Genomic DNA, 17,481 nt, shown 5'->3' on the forward strand with positions numbered 1-17,481 from the left:
CTACTGTACTTGCCTGGCTTCCTTCAGGTTCTAACACAAATCCCACCTTGCACAGGAAGCCTTCCCCAACCCCTCTTGACTTAAGTGCCTCCATTATTGATTAGGTCCAATTTATCCTGATCTAGATGTTATCGTACTATTTGTTTTGCTACCGCAAAAGCCACCTACCATACTGGTGGTAAATTCTTCAACTTGAAAAGGCTACAAGCCAAGGCCAAAGTGGAGGGAGTGTTGGTGCATGATTTTCTGTTTGCACATGATTGTGCACCCAGTGCAGCCTCTGAAGCTGAGATGCAACAAAGTATGTATCACTTCTCTGCTGCTTGTGCTAATTTGGCCTGACAATTAACACCAAGAAAACACAGGTGCTCCATCAGTCATCACCACAGCATCCATATGTGGAACCATCAGTTACAGCAAATGGAGAAGTTTTGAATGCTGATGATAAGTTCACTTACCTTGGTAGTATACTTTCCAGGGATGTACACATTGATAATGAGGTTGACATATGCATTGCCAGAGCTAGCTCAGTGTTTGGGAGGCTCCAAAGGAAAGTATGGGAGAAAAGAGGTATTAGACTAATTATCAAACTGAAGGTCTACAGAGCTGTCGTGCTGGCTTCATTGTTGCATGCCTGTGAAACCTGGACAGTCTACCAGTGCTATACCAGGAAACTGAATCACTTCCATTTGAATTATCTTAGGAAGATTCTGAAGATCACCTGGCAGGATAAGGTATCGGACACTGAGGTCCTTACTTGAACTAAACTGCCAAGCATTCACACTCTGCTTCAGAGAGCTCAACTCCAATAGGCTGGCTACGTTGTTTGAATGCAAAACGTACTCTTGCCAAAAAGACTATTTTATGGAGAACTCACACAGGGCAAGTGTTCACATGGTGGGCAGAAGAAGTGATACAAGGACACTCCCAAGGTCTCTCTTATGAACTTTGGAATTGGCTGTGTTACATGGGAGACACTGGCACAGGACCCTTCAGCATGGTGTTCCCACATCAGAGAAGGTGCTGTGCTCTATGAGCAATGTTTATTGTTTATTGTTTATTGTAAATGTTTATTGACAATTGACCTTTATGAAAATAGATAGGGGGCGGAGCCAAAACGGCAGCTGGAAAGCAGGGACTAGAGTGAGCTCCCCGCCGAGCCCCTCCAAAAACCTATAAAAAATGGCTCTGAACCAATTCTAGAACTGCAGAAACCACAAAATAGCAGAAGGAAGGAGGGCTCCAGCCCAGGACAGCCTGGATGGTCTCTGGGTGAGGTCTATCCCGCATGGAGCTGGGAGCTGAGAGTGGACAGGAGCAGAGCAGAGCTCAGCATGGGCGGTGCGGACCAACCAGACCAGGAGCTGGGCAAAGCGGGCCCTCGCACCCTGAATCAGGGAGCTGCAGCAGTTAACAGACTTCTCAACCCACAAATACCAAAGACAACAGAGAAGGTTAGTGGGAAAAGCTGTGGGAGTGGAAGGAGTTTGCAGTTTGGCTTCTGCCCCGGGGGCAGCTACAGAGCTACAGCTGCAGTTGCTTTCGGCCACAGGCCTACCTGGTGGGAGGAATTAAGTGGTAGATCAGAGCAGGAGTGCACAGCCTGCTAAAGATCTAAGCCCAGCCTGGGCTGGGGGATCTTGGGGAAGGAGGAGTGCTGGTGTGACAGAGCTGGCACCTCCCCCCCAAACATGGAACATAGAACTCGTTAGTCTACAAGCAGTGATACCCAGACAAAAAAACTCAAGGGTGAAGTTAGTTGGCTGGGAATATGGCCAGGCAGCGAAAACGCACCCAGATTCAGTCTCAGACTCTGGAATCTTTCTTTGGTGACAAAGAAAACCAAAACATACAGCCAGAAGAAGTCAACAAAGTCAAAGAGCCTACACCAAAAGCCTCCAAGAAAAACATGAACTGGTCTCAGGCCATGGAATAGCTCAAAAAGGATTTGGAAAAGCAAGTTAGAGAAGTAGAGGAAAAATTGGGAAGAGAAATGAGAAGGATGCGAGAAAACCATGAAAAACAAGTCAAGGACTTGCTAAAGGAGACCCAAAAAAATACTGAAAAATACACTGAAGAAAACGACACCTTAAAAAATAGACAAACTCAAATGGCAAAAGAGCTCCAAAAAGCCAATGAGGAGAAGAATGCCTTGAAAGGCAGATTAGCCAAATGGAAAAGGAGGTCCAAAAGACCACTGAAGAAAATACTACCTTAAAAATTAGATTGGAGCAAGTGGAAGTTAGTGACTTTATGAGAAATCAAGATATTATGAAACAGAACCAAAGAAACGAAAAAAATGGAAGGCAATGTGAAATATCTCTTTGGAAAAACCACTGACCTGGAAAATAGATCCAGGAGAGATAATTTAAAAATTATTGGACTACCTGAAAGCCATGATCAAAAAAAGAGCTTAGATATCATCTTTCAAGAAATTATCAAGGAGAATTGCCCTGATATTCTAGAGCCACAGGGCAAAATAGAAATTGAAAGAATCCACAGATCATCTCCTCAAATAGATCCCCAAAAGAAATCTCCTAGGAATATTGTCGCCAAATTCCAGAGCTCCCAGATCAAGGAGAAAATATTGCAAGCAGCCAGAAAGAAAGAATTTGAGTATTGTGGAAACATAATCAGAATAACCACAGATCTGGCAGCTTCTACATTAAGAGATCAAAGGGCTTGGAATACAATATTCCAGAGATCAATGGAGCCAGGATTAAAACCAAGAATCACCTACCCAGCAAAACTGAGTATCATGCTCCAAGGCAAAATATGGATTTTTAATAAAATAGAGGACTTTCAAGCTTTCTCAGTGAAAAGACCAGAGCTGAATAGAAAATTTGACTTTCAAACACAAGAATCAAGAGAAGCATGAAAAGGTAATCAAGAAAAAGAACAAGAAAAAGAAATTGCAAGGGACTAAAGTTGAACTGTTTTGTTTACATTCCTACATGGAAAGATGATGTGTATGATTCATGAGACCTCAGTATTTGGGTAGCTGAAGGGAATATGCATATATATATATATCTTTATGCATATATATGTATATGTGAGTGTGTATGTATATATGTATGTGTATATATATATGTGTATATATATATATATATATATATATATATATATATATACATACAGGGAGAGAGAGAGAGAGAGAGAGAGATAGAGAGAGAGAGAGAGAGAGAGAGAGAGAGAGAGAGAGCAGGCACAGGGTGAGTTGAAGATGAAGGGAAGATATCTAAAAGAAATAAAATCAAATTAAGGGATGAGAGAGGAATATATTGAGAGAGGGAGATAGGGAGAGATAGAATGGGGTAAATTATCTCGCATAAAAATGGCAAGAAAAAGCAGTTCTGTAGGAAGAGAAGAAAAGGCAGGTGAGGGGGAATGAGTGAATCTTGCTCTCATCAGATTTGACCTGAGGAGGGAATACCATACATACTCCTTTTGGGTATCTTACCCCACAGGAAAAAAGGAGGAAGAAGATAAAAAAGGGGGGATGATAGAAGGGAGGGCAGATGGGGGTGGAGGTAATCAAAAACAAACACTTTTGAAAAGGGACAGGGTCAAGGGAGAAAATTCAATAAAGGGGGATAGGTTAGGAAGGAGCAAAATATAGTTAGTCTTTCACAACATGAGTATTGTGGAAGGGTTATAAATAATGATACGCATGTGGCCTATGTTGAATTGCTTGACTTTTTAGGGAGGGTGGGTGGGAAGGGAAGAGGGGAGAGAATTTGGAACTCAATGTTTTAGAAACAGATGTTCAAAAACAACAAAAAAAAGTTTTTGCATACAACTGGAAAATAAGATATACAGGCAATGGGGATGTAGAAATTTATCTTGCCCTACAAGAAAGGCAGGGAAAAGAGGATGTGAGGGGAGTGGGGTGACAGAAGAGAGGGCTGACTGGGGAACAGGGCAACCAGAATATATGCCATCTTGGAGTGGGGTGGAGGGTAGAAATGGGGAGAAAATTTGTAATTCAAACTCTTGTGAAAATCAATGCTGAAAACTAAATTTAAAAAAATTTAAAAAAAAAGAAAATAGAAAGGAATAGGTTTGGTGTCTCGTTCCAGCAAGCAGCGAGTTTGTATCAGAAAGAGCAATTTGGCAGTTTTGTTGTCTCAGACTGTAAGTGGTTTAGTAGAAGGAGTGTTTGATTTGAAATCAAGAGGTCCTGCATTCAGAGGCTGGCTCTGCTACTAATTACGTACTTAACCTTGCTGCAACTCAACTTCTTCAAATGAAAGAGTTAGATTAGATGACCATCCGTCTCTAAATCCATGAACTTAATCTCCTGTGTCCAATGACCTCAGTGAACTGTTTTGAAGGATTTTGTTGATGTTCATTCAGGATTGACTATTTGGGGATCCTTTAGAAGGATTCAATACTTAGCCCAATAGAAATAGAATAGAATAGAATAGAATATCTGATTTTCTTATGTTAAATCTGTATATTTTAAATTCCAACTGGTTGGTGTGTACATACGTACCAAAAGGGCAGAGTTTGTCCCTTAAAGTCTTATTGAAAATGTTTGTATACAAAGCAACAGTTTTCTTCTGAGCAGGGGATAATCTCTTTTATTGGTTGTTAGGGAAGCTGTTACTTCTGCCTTCTTTCCCATTTTAATTCTCAGATTTTAACTCAACTTTTGGCTTTTATTTTCAAAAATCATTCAAATGCATATTTTTTTACATCCAAAGAACCTCTAAACCAATCCTTCTTTCCTATCTAATTCATTACTACTGGCACCTAGATTCCTAAGTTTATTTCTCTTTTCCTAGTTCCTGTTGACTTGAGGCTATTTGGATATGTTAAAAATATGAAAAAATGTACTATAATTTTAGAAATATGCTGCAGTTGCCATGATATGCTGCTAAATGACTCAGCTTTTGCATAAATCTGCTGCCTACCTGCTCTGGAAGCTAATTGATCATTCTGTGTTAGGAGTATGTACTATAAAATCAAAATGCTCCCATCACAAACCTTCATAAAAATGCAGATGCAAATTACTTTGGGGATCAGAGATGGATCAAAATACATGGAGGTTCAAATAAAAAGCAGCCAAGAAAACCAATGAATTCAATTAAGAATAAGCAGTAGCATTTTAAATGGAATTAGGATGACAAGTTTTCAAATACTCCAGCAAACTTTTTGAGTTTCTGTGACGCACTGGGTACACAGAGATGCTGGATATACAAGGAAGTATGACAGTCATTTATGTGCCCATTAATGCCAGAACCTGTATTGAAGTCATTTGCGAAAGTGAAATGTTAGCCACCTCCCAAGATTGTTCTTACATGCTTTATGGAATCCTTCTACTGAAAGTTACTTATTTAGCACAGTAGTGTACCTTGACAACTACAATTAAAAGAAATCAAATAGGACTCTGACTGATTCTTTTGCACTTCAATTAAATAACAAACATTTATATTCTGACCTCGGTTGAGTCTCTCTTTTTATACTCATGTCTTATAAATCATTGAGATGATGTCAAGTATGCTCCTTTGTAGTTATACATGGTTTTTCATTTTCTTAGTTCATAAATAGAGTTCCACATGCATCTTTCCCCCCTTTTAATTACAGTCTACTCTGAAATGTATTCTTGTCTGATTAAAATGTAGTGATTTTACTCCTTTGAGGACCTTAGTATTTTGGCCCTTTTGAGCTCTCTATAATTGCATGTTGGCGTGATTTTCAGAGTTGTTCCTGCAGTATATGTTGAAGGACTTCTTCATTCCTTGCTTGTATACTGTATATCAACATCTCTGAAGTCATAAAATTCAAAAGAACTCCGGGTTGGGATTTGGAATGGTTCAAACCATTCGAGATCTCCCTAGACAGGGAGATATCTTACTTTGTGAGGTCACAGGTATCTGGATGTGTTTTAGTCTGATTCGATTTGATTCACCAAACATCTAACAAGCTCCTCCTTGGTGATGTGTGCTAACAATATAGACAGAAACCAAACAGGCTTTGCTCTTGAGGACCCTACCTTCTACCAGAGGAAATAGAAGATTTAGACAGATAATTAAATGAAAAGTTCACAAAAATAATTGCAAATTGAAAAGTAAATTCAAGAAAGAAAAGGGCTCAGGAAAATCTTCCCAGACTTTAATCTATACCAGGTTGGTGATGCTGTTTTTCTCTTGCCTAAAAATTTGGGGGGGGGGGATTTGGAGATTACAGAGTTGCATTCCTTTTCTGGTTGTTAGACTGGTGTAATTTCCAAGTCCCCTTTAACCTTTGAGGGTGTGTGTGTGTGTGTGACTTAAAACCTTATTCTTTTTTAAATTCAATTTTTATTTTATTTTCAGATCTAATTTTTTTCTCCACTATCCTTCTCCCACCAATTAGGCAGGCAAGAAATATAAAACTCACTACAAATATAAAGGAATGCAAGACAAATGTATTAGCAATGTTCAAAAAAGAAAGGAAAAGAAAGAGAAGAAAAATATGCTCCAATCTGCATTGTGAGTCCATTAGTTCTCTATCTGAAGGTGGACAATATTTTTCAAGATGGGACCTTTGGAATTATGGTGAGTCACTGTGTTGATCAGAGTGACTAAGTCTTTCACAGTTGGTTATCTTTACAATTTATCCCCATTTCTACCTTCCACCCTACTCCAAGATGGCATATATTCTGATTGCCCCATTCTTCAGTCAGCCCTACCTTCTGTCACCCAACTCCCCCCCAATCCCCTTTTCCCTTACTTTCTTGTAGGGCAAGATAGATTTCTATGCCCTATTGCCTATATATATTATTTCCTAGTTGCATACAAAAACTTTTTTTGAATATCTGTTTTTAAAACTTCGAGTTTCAAATTCTCCCCCCTCTTCCCTCCCAACCCACCCTCCCTAAGAAGGCAATCAATTCAACATAGGCCACATGCGTATCATTATGTAAAACCTTTCCACAATACTCATGTTGTGAAAGACTAACTATATTTTGCTCCTTCCGATCCTATCCCCCTTTATTCAATGTTCTCCCTTGACCCTGTCCCTTTTTGAAAGTATTTGTTTTTGGTTACCTCCTCCCCCAACTGCCTTCCCTTCTATTGTCCTTCCTTTTTTAGCTTCTTCTTCCTTCTTTCCTGTGGGGTAAGATACCCAATTGAGTGTATATGGTATTCCCTCCTCAGGTCAATTCCGATGAGAGCAAGATTCACTCATTCCCCCTTACCTGTCCCCTCTTCCCTTCCTACAGAACTGCTTTTTCTTGACACTTTTAGGCAAGATAATTTACCCCATTCTATCTCTCCCTTTCTCCCTCTCTCAATATATTCCTCTCTCATCCCTTAATTTGATTTTATTTTTTTAGATATCATCCCTTCATATTCAACTCACCCGGTGTCCTCTGTGTCTCTATATATGTATATTCCCTTCGGCTACCCTAATACTGAGGCCTCATGTATTATACACATCATCTTTCCATGTAGGAATGTAAACAAAACAGTTCAACTTTAGTAAGTCCCTTATGATTTCTCTTTCTTGTTTGCCTTTTCATGCTTCTCTTGATTCTTGTGTTTGAAAGTCAAATTTTCTATTCACCTCTGGACTTTTCACTGAGAAAGCTTGAAAGTCCTCTATTTTATTGAAAATCCATATTTTGTCTTGGAGCACAATACTCAGTTTTGCTGGGTAGGTGATTCTTGGTTTTAATCCTAGCTCCTTTGACCTCCAGAATATTGTATTCCAATCCCTCTGATCCCTTAGTGTAGAAGCTGCTAGATCCCGTGTTATTCTGATTGTGTTTCCATAACACTCAAATTGTTTCTTTCTGGCTGCTTGTGGTATTTTCTCCATGATCTGGGAGCTCTGGAATTTGGCGACAATATTCCTAGGAGTTTTCTTTCTGGGATCTTTGTCAGGAGGTGATCAGTGGATTCTTTCAGTTTCTATTTTACTCTCTGGCTCTAGAATATCAGGGCAATTCTCCTTGATGATTTCTTGAAAGATGATATCTAAGCTCTTTTTTTGATCATGGCTTTCAGGTAGTCCAATAATTTTTAAATTATCTCTCCTGGATCTATTTTCTAGGTCAGTGGTTTTTCCAAAGAGATATTTCACATTGTCTTCCATTTTTTCATTCCTTTGGTTCTGTTTCATAATATCTTGATTTCTCATAAAGTCACTAACTTCCACTTGCTCCAATCTAATTTTTAAGGTAGTATTTTCTTCAGTGGTCTTTTGGACCTCCTTTTCCATTTGGCTAATCTGCCTTTCAAGGCATTCTTCTCCTCATTGGCTTTTTGGAACTCTTTTGCTATTTGAGTTAGTCTATTTTTTAAGGTGTTATTTTCTTCAGTATTTTTGGGGTCTCCTTTAGCCAGCCATTGACTTGTTTTTCATGGTTTTCTCGCATCACTCTCATTTCTCTTCACAATTTTTCCTCTACTTCTCTAACTTTCTTTTCCAAATCCTTTTTGAGTTCTTCCATGGCCTGAGACCAGTTCATGTTTTTCTTGGAGGCTTTTGGTGTAGGCTCTTTGACTTAGTTGACTTCTTTAGGCTGTATGTTTTGGTCTTCTTTGTCACCAACGAAAGATTCCAAAGTCTGAGTCTGAATCTGAGTCCGTTTTCACCGTCTGGCCATGTTCCCAGTCAACTTACTTGACCCTTGAGTTTTTTGTCTGGGTATGACTGCTTGTAGAGTATAGAGTTCTTTGTCCCAAGCTTGAGGGGCTGTGGTATTATTTTCAGAGCTACACAGCAAGCTCTGCCACATCAGTGCTCTTCCTCCCCCAAGAACCACCAACCTGGGCTGTGACTCAGATATGAGCAGGCTCTGCACTCCCCCTGGGGTCTGCCACTTAATTCCTCCCACCACATGGGCCTGGGGCTGGAAGCAACTGCAGCTGTAGTTCTGTAGCTGCACCACCTCTGTTGCCCCCGGGGTGGTGGCCAAACTGCGAACTCCTTTCACTTTGTCCCCACAGCTTTTCCTACTAACCTTCTCTGTTGCCTTTGAACTGCCACAGCTTACTGATTCATGGAGCTAGGGCCTGTTCAGCCTGGCTCCCAGTCTGGTTGGTCTGCATGGCCCACACTGGGCTCTGCTCCCCTCAGCTCTCAGGGCTGTGCGATAGACCTTACCTTGCCACCATCCAGGCTGTCCTGGGCTGGAGCCCTGCTTCCCTCTGTTATTATGTGGCTTCTGCAGTTCTAGAATTTGCTCAGAGCCATTTTTTTAGGTGTTTGAAGGGACCTGGGTGGGAAATCACACAAGTCCCTGCTTTCCAGCTGCCCTAGCTAATTTAATATATACAAGATAGTACTTCAGGGCTGTTGGGTGGCTTTCCTTTGGATTTTGTTTAATTTTATTTTTTCTCAATTACATGTAAAATTTTTTCAACATTCATTTTTTAAAAATTTGAGTTCCAAATTCTCTCCCTTCTTCCCTCCACTCCCCTCTCCTTGAGAAGGCACACAATTTAATGTATATTGTGCCTGTGCAGTCATGTAAAACATTTCCATATTAGCCATGTTGCAAAAGAAAATGCAGCCCCCCCTCAAAAAAACCAACCCAATAACAAGAAAAATAAAGTTAAAAAATATGCCTTAATCTGCACTGACTCATAGTTCATCAGATTTCTCTCTAGAGATAGATAGCATTTTTTTTCATCATGGGTCCTTTAGAAGTATCTTAGACCACTGTATTGATCAAAGCTAGCTAAGTCATTCACAGTTGATCATTGTGCAATATTGCTGTTACTTTGTACAATGTTCTCTTAGTTCTACTCACTTCACTATGAATCAGTTCAGTTTTTTCTAAAAGCATCTTGCTCATCATTTCTTATCACACAATAGTGTTCTATCACAATCATGTACCACAACTTATTCAGCCATTCCCCGGTTGACGGTCATCCTGTCAGTTTCTGATTCTTTGTCACCACAAAAAGAGATGCTATAAATATTTTTGTACATAAAAGTCTTTTTTCCTTTTTTTTTGATCTCTTTGGGATAGAGACCTAGTAGTGGCATTGCTAGGTTAAAGGCTATGCATAATTTTATAGCCCTTTAGGCATAGTTCCAAACTGCTCTGTAGGACAGTTGGATCAGTTCACAACTCTACCAATAATATTAGTGTCCCTATTTTTCTATATCCCCTTCAACATTTGTCATTTTCTTTTTCTGTTATATTAGTCAATCTAATAGCTATGATGTGGTATTTCAGAGGTGTTTTAATTTTCATTTCTCTAATCAATAGTGATTTAGAACACTTTTTCATATAACTATAGATAGTTTTGATTCTTCTGGGAACTACCTGTTCAGATCCTTCGACCATTTATCAATTGGAGAATGAATTGTATTCTTATAAATTTGCCTCAGTTCTCTGTGTATTTGAGAAATGAGGCTTTTATCAGAGAAACTTACTATAAAAAAATTCCCCCAGTTTTCTGCTTTCTTACTAATCTTGGCTACTTTGGTTTTGTTTCTGCAAAACATTTTTAATTTAGTTAATCAAAATTATCCATTTGACATGGCATAAAGTTCTGTATATCTTGTTTGGCTATAAATTCTCCCCTTATCCACAGACCTGACAGGTAAAATTTTTCCATGTTTCCCTAATTTGATTATGATATAACCCTTTATGTCTAAATCATGAGCCTATTTTGATTTTATCTGAGTATATGGTATAAGATGTTGGTCTAAGCCTCATTTCTGCCATACTGTTTTCTGGTTTTCCCAGCAGTTTTTGTCAGTAAATCCTTGTCCCAAAAGCTTGGATCTTTGAGTTTCTCAAACACCAGATTACTGCAAAGAGTGATAGTCTTGTTTCCTTTTTGCCTATTCTAATTCCTTTACCTTCTTTTTCTTCTCTTTTTTACTATAGCTTGGCTTTTCTATACAATATTGAATAATAGTGGTGAGAATGAACATCCTTGCTTCACTCCTGATCCTATTGGTAAGGCTTCAAGTTTATCCCCATTACAAATAATGCTTGCTGATGGTTTTAGATTGGTACTACTCATCATTTTAAGGAAAGCTCCATTTATTCCTATGCTTTCTAGTGTTTTAGCAGGAATAGATGTATTTTGTCAAAAGCTTTTTCTACGTCTATTGAGATAATCATATGATTTCTGTTGGTGTTGTTGTTGATATGGTCAGTTATGCTGATATTTTTCTTACTATTGAACCAGCCCTGCATTCCTGGTATAAATCTTATCTGGTCAAAGTGTATGATCTTTTTGGTGTATTTCTATAATCTCCTTGATAGTATTTTATTTAAAATTTTTGCATCAATTAGGGAAATTGGTCTATAGCTATCTTTCTCTGTTTTTGCTCTTCCTAGTTTACATATCAGCACTACATTTGTATTGTAAAAGGAATTTGGTAAGACTCCTTCTTGGCTTATTTTTCCATATAGCTTATATAACATTAGAAGTAATTGTTATTTAAATGTTTGGCAGAATTCACTTGTAAATCCATCTGGTCCTAGGGATTTTCTTATGGAGATCATTTATGACTTATTCAATTTCTTTCTCTAAGATGGGATCATTTAAGTATCCTATTTCCTCTTCTGTTAATCTGGGGAATTTATATTTTTATGAATATTCATCTATTTCACTAAATTACTAGATTTATTGTCATATAATTAGGTAAAATAGCTCCTGACAATTGCTTTAATTTCATGCTCATTGGTGATAAATTCACTCTTTTCATTTTTGTTACTGGTTATTTGGTTTTCTTCTTTTTTAAAAAAATCAAATGAGCCAAGTTTATTTTATTTTTTCTTAAATAAAACCAGCTGTTAGTATTATTTATTAGTTCAATGGTTTTCTTACTTTCAATTTAATTAACCTCTATTTTGATTTTTGAGATTTCTAATTTGGTGTTTAATTGGGAATTTTTAATTTGTCCTTTTTATAGTTTTTTTTTTTTTTTAGTTACATGCCCAGTTCATTGATCTATTCTTTCTATATTTTATTGATGTAAGTGTTTAGGGATAAATTTTCTCTTAAGTGCTGATTTGGCTGCATCCCATAAATTTTGATATGTTGTCTCATTGTTGTCATTCTTTTTAATGAAATTGTTTATTATTTATATGATTTGTTCCTTGACCACTCATTCTTTGGGATTAGATTATTTAGCTTCCAATTAATTTTAGTGTATGTTTCCATGACCCTTTACTAAATATAATTTTTATTACATTATGGTATGAAAAGGATACATTTAATATTTCTGTTTTTCTGCATTTGGTTTTGAAGGTTTATGCCCTAATACATGGTCAGTTTTTGTGAAGGTGCCATATGCTGCTGAGAAAAGGTGTACTCCTTTCTGTTCCCATCCAGTTTTCCCCAGAGGTCTATCATATCTAACTTTCCTAAATTCCATGTCTGCTTCTTTCTTGTTTATTTTATGGTTAGATTTATTGAGTTCTGAGAACAGAAAGTTGAAGTCCACCACTATAATAGTTTTATTGTCTATTTCCTCCTATAATTCATTTAACTTTTCCTTTTACAAAAATGTAGTTTCCTTGCTTATCTCTTTTAATTAGGTCTATCTTAGTTTTTGCTTTGTCTGAAATTATGACTGCTATCCCTGCTTTTTTTTAACCTTAGCTGGAACATAATAGATTCTGTGCTAGGCCCTTATTTTTACTTTGTGTGCATTTCTCTGTTACAAGTATATTTCTTATAAACAACATATTGTTGGATTCTGGTTTCTTATCCATTCTGCTATCTGCTTCTGTTTTATGGATGAGCACATCTCATTCACATTCACAATTATAATTACTATGTATTTCTTTCCATCCTGCTTTCGCATTCTCTCTCTCTCTCCCTCTCTTCCTCCCTCTCTCCCTCCCTCTCTTCCTTTCATTTTCGCTCCCTCTCCCTCCCCCTCCCTCTCTCCCCTGTCCCTCCTCAAAAGTCTGTTTTGCTTTTGACCATTGTCGCCCCTAATCCAAGCTCACTTCCACCAGCCCTTCTCTTATCCCCTTACCTTTTTACTTCTCTATAAGTTAAGATAGATTTCTATACCCAACTAAATGTGTATGTTATTTTCTCTTTGAGCCAATTCCAATGAGAGTAAGGTTCAAGCATTGTTTGTCCCCCCTCTTCCTCTCCACTGTAAAAGTTTTTCCTTTTGTACCTCTTTTATATGAGATTATTTTCCCCATTCTTCCTCTTCCTTACTCCATCTCCCATTGCATCCCTCTTTCTCAACTTTTTATTTTTTTAAATCATTCCGTCATAGTCAATTCATATCTATACCATATGTATATACTCCTTCTTACTGTCTTAATGATAAAGTTCTTAGGTATTACAATTATCACCTTCCCATATAGGAATGTAAACAGTTGTGAGAATGATTTTGATACCCCTACTCAATTTAATCAGCATTTATTCAGTTCATTGTGATTTGGTGGGTATTAGTGATTATAGTAGTGAATTAAGCAGAACAGGATTAAGTTTGAGTTAGTTCTGATGATTATACTGTTAGGATAAGAGCTGTGATCAAACAATCCACTATGTATTGATGACAATACCCATGCATTGATGACTATGTTGCTTTTAATTGATAGATATATTAAATAGATTTTTAGCTTGTCACTTAGGTCTGTTTTAACCTTTGTTAGGAATAGAGATAGACACTTGCTGCATTAAACCTTTCCCTACTCCCATGAATGTTCCTTTAGCATGAATGTTCAGAAAACCAATTTCCCCATTTTCTATCTTCTTTTGTGAATGATATTTGTAACAAACAATAGAAAGTCCCAGAATTCTGTTGTCCAATCACTAACTAAACACTGGTGTTTGGGGGGACATCTCCCTTGACTAAAGATAGGAATTTTTTCCTTTGGTCAAATATAGGAGTTCCTTCCTTTAGCCAAAGATGGAGTTCTACTTCCTTTTACCAATCAATAACTTCCTTAATTTAGGCCTTCTTGTCTCTAAACTATCATGTGTTTAGACATGGGGGGAGTAGCTATCAATTGAGATAAAGAAGACTCATAGAGGATCAAATCCCATCATTGACCAATGAAATAATTGTGTAGTTGTAATAGATTTTTTAAAAAATGTGACTGAAACTTTCCTAGGTGACTTGATATGACTAGCTTTGGTGGGAAGGATTTCATTTCTTAGTTTGGAACTCCCAGTAAATCAAAGAATGATAAAACATTTGTTAAAGACTTATTAAGAATACATTTCTGCAGTGGGGGGGGGTCAGCCACCCCACTGCCTGCTGGCTCTTTTGTGGACACACTCTAGTCCCTGTGGTGAGTGTGAAGTAGTGGCTAGGCACCACCATTTTGGCTGGTGGCTAAAGGAACATGTTGTGCCATCCATAGCTTTAGGCCAATTCCTAGATCATCACTGACTGCTGTTCTTGCTGCTCCCAGGGTAGTTGTTTTCTTCCATAAGACCTGGGTTCCCACTTCTTTTGCTTACAAAGTCATCTTTCTTGCTGTATTGTAAGCCTGCATTGACAAAAATGGCAGACAAATTAACAAGAATTGCTATTGCCAAGCTTGACAAATATAAGCCAAAGAAATGCCAACAGGAGTGCAAAAAGAGTGTCCAGTGCAAATGGGAAAACTATGCATAGAGTTCACATCACAGAGAAAAATAGCATGGATTTCTGAAATACTTTGCATTGGTTGTGGTATTTGGATAAAGAAATGCCCTTTTGGTGCTTTGTTGATTGTCAATTTACCTAGCAACCTAGAAAAGGAAACAACACATCGATATTGTGCCAGTGCCTTCAAACTTCACAGGTTGCCTATCCCTAGTCCAAGTGAAGTTTGGAGATTAGTTAAAACCAATGGTGTTATAAAATCAACTGCCTTGTAAATTTAGCAGGAAAGTAAAAAACAAACCTTGGAAAATATGATGATCAACTAGATTGGCAAGAAATCTTGACTTATTTTTGAGGATCTGCATTGCAAAACTATTTCACCAAGATTCTAGAAGATGACCTAAAAGTGATTATCCAGCCTCATTATGTGACCAAGATTCTCAAAGGTGCAAAGGGCACTGTGGGTTCTATTTTGCACCAGAAGGATGAAACAAAGACACAAGCTATTGAGTGTCAGCAGCCTGTCTTAACCTATCTCAAAGAATGAAATGTTGAGGACTTCTCAGGACAAAGTTGCAAAGATTCGCTTGAGCTGTTGTCTGCATACAGAAAGTAGATATTTTCATATTTGATTAGCCTTCTAGCTACCTAGATATTAAGCAGTGGCTACAGGCTGCCATTACTATATAATCACTAATAAATCTGGATAGATATAGCATTTTTGTGGAACATTATATGAGTGTTTTAGATTATCTCTCTGACTTCATCTGCTGTTTGTATGGAGTGCCAAGTACTTATGATTTTGTCACTATGTCTTTTAGCATAGGAGAAAGTATACATATTTTCTTAGATAGTTGCATTCCTATGGGAAACTTACAATTCAGAGATACATCACTGGTTTTTAAAGTGGTAGAGGCAGCAGATGAGGAAGAGGTGAAAAAGATGTGCATGTATAAATATCCAGGAATGAAGAAAAAGGTGGGTGAGTTTGACCTTGCAATCGTTGCTGGAGAAGTTACAGACTCCAAAATCATGGTGATGCTAAGAGAAAATGGTACGGATAAAACTACATTCATCAGAATGCTTGCTGGCTGACTTACACCTGATGAAGGAAGGGAGGTAACCAGTTCTAAATGTCAGCTATAAACCACAGAAAATCAGTCCCAAATCAGCAGAAAGTGTATGCCAGTTACTACGTGAGAAGATACAAGATGCTTATACTCACCTACAATTTGTCACTGATATGATGAAACCTCTGAAGATTGAAAACATCGTAGATCAAGAGGTGCAGACATTATCTGGCAGTGAGTTACAACAAGTTGCTTTAGCTCTTTGTCTGGGCAAACCTGCTGATCGCTCTTTAAATGATGAATTATCTGCATACTTGGATTCTGAGCAGTGTCTAATGACAGCCAGAACCTATCAAACTCCATCAAACATTCTCCATGCAAAGAAGACAGCCATTGTGGTAGAACATAACTTTATCATGGCCACCTATCTACTGGGTCAGGTCACAGTTTTTGATGGCATTCCATGTAAGAACATACTTTCAAACAGTCCTCAAACCCTTTTGGCTACTATGAGTAAATTTTTATCTCAGCTTGAAATCCCTTGAAATCAAAGAACTACAAGCCAAAAATAAATAAACTTAATTCAGTCAAGGATGTTGAACAAAAGAAGAGTGGAAATTACTTTTTGCTGGAGGATTAAGATGACTAAGAATATTAATAACACATTTCTACAACTAAATATAATAAGAATTTTGGTATGTAAAACTGTAATCAGGTTTTAGAATGCCCCACATAATCTGCAGTGTGAAATATGATTTACTTTATCTAACATCAGAAACTAGTATTGTTGTATATTATTATATTCTAAACATCAGACCACTTTTCTGTACTTATTGACAAAGCCAGTCTTAGTGTTATGCTCTATGATGAAGACATTTCAAGTTATGTAAATTACCTCCTGCTTTTCAAAACTTACGGGGAGATTTTCAATACAATTGTAATTTATTCATTCAACAAATGCTGCCCAATGTTCCCGATTTTAAAAAATCTTTAAGAACTGTTTTCTGTACAATATGATTTACCCACATATGTCAAGAAATAGAAGCTGCTCAAAAAGCCAGTCAAAGACTCTTACGGTGAGAATTTGATTAATAAACATCCATCAGAAGTATATTTAAAAAGAATACATTTCATGTATACAAATCTTTTTGTGTATTAGATCTGATGATCCTGACCAATCATTATGGTTTAGTGGCTTAATGAGTTAAGGATTTTTGATTTGGGGTGGGGAGGGAAGAAAACTCCTCCACCAAGGCAGATTTTGAGCAGTCTGGAATTTATAATCTTAGAGAATTGCCTGACCCTCACATGCAAGATTAACTGTCTCAAAATCACACAGTATCAGAGTCAGGATTTGAACCTAAGTCTTATTTCAGCCAGTAACTCAGGGAATATTTGGGCTATTCTTCCCCCTCTCCCTCTTCTTCCTTATCCTTAACCTCTCAAGTTATATTTGTATGATGTTATGTAGTCCACATATAGCTCTAAGCTCCTTCCCTCCACTTTTCAATTGTTACAGAAAGAGCCATATGTTTACAGATAGAGTTATTTGTTGTCCATCAGAGGGTTTATTGGGTGGTTGCTGAATATTCATTATGCTTTTCTGCCATTCACTTGCAATGCAATGCTAAACTTTGTAATACTAGAGAAAGAAGCCCACTATACAGAAAGGGTCAATTGAGCAGAGTTTGGTTTTGTTGATTTTTTCCCCCTTCATACTGAAGGCTCTATTACACATAGAACAGGAAACTCCTATTCAAAATGGAAATAGTCTGCACACTTCAACCATCCTGACATTCCATATCTGAATAGCAAGACATTTGGAATGAAATTGAAAAGGCAGTCAGATTGTTCATAGTGTTGTGTATGTGTCTGCCCCCAC

The 17,481-nt window shown here is 37.6% G+C and overlaps 1 pseudogene; it reads left to right on the forward strand.

The window, feature by feature from the left end:
- Positions 1-14,445: 14,445 nt before the first annotated feature.
- LOC118845426 lies at positions 14,446-16,239 on the forward strand (annotated as a pseudogene).
- The last annotated feature ends 1,242 nt before the right edge of the window (positions 16,240-17,481 follow it).

Source organism: Trichosurus vulpecula, chromosome 4 (assembly GCF_011100635.1).
Source record: "Trichosurus vulpecula isolate mTriVul1 chromosome 4, mTriVul1.pri, whole genome shotgun sequence".
Taxonomy (NCBI): domain Eukaryota; kingdom Metazoa; phylum Chordata; class Mammalia; order Diprotodontia; family Phalangeridae; genus Trichosurus; species Trichosurus vulpecula.